Source organism: Garra rufa, chromosome 3 (genome assembly GCF_049309525.1).
Source record: "Garra rufa chromosome 3, GarRuf1.0, whole genome shotgun sequence".
Taxonomy (NCBI): Eukaryota; Metazoa; Chordata; class Actinopteri; order Cypriniformes; family Cyprinidae; genus Garra; species Garra rufa.
In genome coordinates, this window is record NC_133363.1 from 35,836,243 (window position 1) to 35,838,924 (window position 2,682).

Sequence of the window (2,682 nt, forward strand, 5' to 3'; positions counted from 1 at the left end):
GTGGATGCGCCACGATTTTCAAATCTTGTAGTGTGTGCATGTTTTTCAGGGAAAATAATCTGCAAAGATTCTCCTTGTGTGTGCATTGCAACCAGATTTCATAATCGGTTAGGATTTAAAAAATCCAGGCTTCTACTGTTACTCTGAAATCGGTGGAAAATGAAAATAAATACTGCCTTTAAAATTAAAATATTCCAGCGATTGAATCCAGTCCACCCATCAGAACACATCAAGAGCTAAATTCAGTTGTTTGTGAGCTATTTTATTTCAAACCGAAAGGGCTGTGTTCAGCAAGTGTGTTATACAGACATGATCGGCTCGGAGCTCCCCGTCTGCGAACTATACATCACTGAACGTCTTTTAAATGCATTTAAATAAAAACACTCCAGCGATTGTACACAATAAAAATAGAAGAACATTTTAAAGAACTACATTGAGTGCAAATGAGCTGTTTTCAGGCCCGGCTCCACGGGGGGCCAGGGTGGGCCTGGCCCACCTAATCAGAAGCCTGGCCCACCCGAGCCCCACACTACATAGCCAATCACAAAATTGGTATGATATTCAGTTGAGCTCCATATTTTTTTCTTACCGCCCGCACCCGCTAACATTCTAATATTGTATATCATTTTCGCACTTTCAATATGCAGGGTATTGAAATCGCTTTTAACTGAGTGCTCGCGCTGTTTACTTTTACTTTCGATTTTGCGATAACACGCACTCTGCGTAAAGGGAGCAGCGCATCTTATAATAGATATTTGTCAGTGAACACAAGATTGAGCAGCAAATCCTCGCATGGTCTTTTTTTAAGGCATCTCTCCTTACTTTCGACCCGTGATCAGTCAAATTTTAAAGGTCATTGCACACTGAGTCCGATTTTTGTATGCGCTTTTTCTCATGTTCGGCATTCTTATATGAAAATGCTTATTATGGATGCAAAATGCAGAAAATCGAACCTGATCTGCATTTTTTATGACGGACGAAAGTTTCAGAGGCAGTGTGTAAACTCGATTAACATAACCTGAGGTCGTATTTATTTTTTAACGTGCAAAAATTTCGTACTCATGTGTGCAATGACATTAACTCCAGCAGCTCGTGTTGGATGCAGGGTTGCCAGGTCTGCGTTTTTTCCCCACGGAATTGGTCTACTTTTAAACTGTTGCCATGGGTTGATTTCCCCCGGTGGTTTAAAGGTTTGGAATAATGCAGAAAGTGGATTTCAATAAAATGCCTGTATTTAAAAATGTTGCGTTATACCTATGATAAAACACTGCTGGATGTTAGGTTTTGTGAAGGCTACGGGTAGGAAACCTTTGAGCGGTGTTTATGATCAATATGCACAACTGTAAAATGTGTATTTTAGATATGAAATAAGTTTTGATATTTGGGATATGGTCAGTGCACTTTTTTTGGTTGTTCTTGGCTGGCCATTGGGCTAGTTATGTCATATAGACTTGGTAACTCTGTTTGTCAGATGCTTTCAGTTTAGAATTGTAGCATACATTTTCCAACTGCTGTAAATTATTTTTATTTCTATAAAAATGCAAAATGACAGTAAAGGTGCTGCAGCGGTGGGCAAGTAATGTAATCAGCATAGAACCAAACACAGTGGAACACCAACTACACCAAATGGAAAAAAAAACGTGCACTTCTATAATGCACTTAAATAATACTTGCTATGTTTTCAAACACTAATTTTATACTTAATATACTAAAAATGATTTAGTACTTAAGATAATCATAGGAACATATATAGTGTACTAAATTTTGCTATTTTGAGACACTAATGTGCTTTTTGAACTAAAATGTGCTTTTTTTCTCTCTATTAAAGTAATGTATGTAGTGTATTACCACTTGTAGTACACCCCCCCCCCCCCCCCCCCCCCAAAAAAAAAAATTACACCCCCGGCCCACCTTGAATATCCCTCGGCCCACCCTTCAGCTCATATCTGGAGCCGGGCCTGGCTGTTTTATATGTTTACTAACATCGGCGACAGGGCTCTGGGGTCCGTTCTTCGTACCTCGCTTACTACATCCAAGATCAAATGACACATCCAAGATCAAATCATCGCGCTAACTATGAGCTCGATATTCCGGTTCTCCGAACGCACCTGTTGTTGATGATTAGTATAGCTGGATGAAGTTATTTGAGATCACTGGGTGGCTTAAAAGGGGCTACGTATCGATAGTAGAAACATTGATCGGCAACGCTTTGATTGGTCGGCGAACATGACGAAGGAGCGCGCTCAGTATTTTTCTGCAGCAGAGCAAGAATTCTTGATTGAGGGATTTCAGGAGTTTCAGAGTGTATTTAAAACGCAAGGGAACACTGCAAAGGCTGGAAAAGCAAGGAGAGAGGGCTGGCAAAAGTAGTGAACACATTAAATGCGTTAATGCTGCCCATGTTACATGTTTTTTCCTTGATATGTTATTTTATTTATATTTTTATTTTTTTATACACTACCGTTCAAAAGTTTGGGGTCAGTAAGACTTGTAATAGTCTTTAAAGTAGTCCCTTATACTCATCAAGGCTGCATTTATTTGATTAAAAATACAGAAAAAACAGTAATATTGCAATATGTTTTTACAATATAAAATAATGTTTTTTTTTATTATTATTTTAACATACTTTAAAATAGAATTTATTCCTGTGATGAAAAGCTGAATTTTTATCAGCTGTTACTC

General features: G+C 38.3%; 1 pseudogene; it reads left to right on the plus strand.

Moving 5' to 3' along the window:
* Positions 1-1,545: 1,545 nt before the first annotated feature.
* The window catches only part of LOC141331555 (low choriolytic enzyme-like), a 9,265-nt pseudogene continuing 8,128 nt past the window's right edge, over positions 1,546-2,682 (plus strand).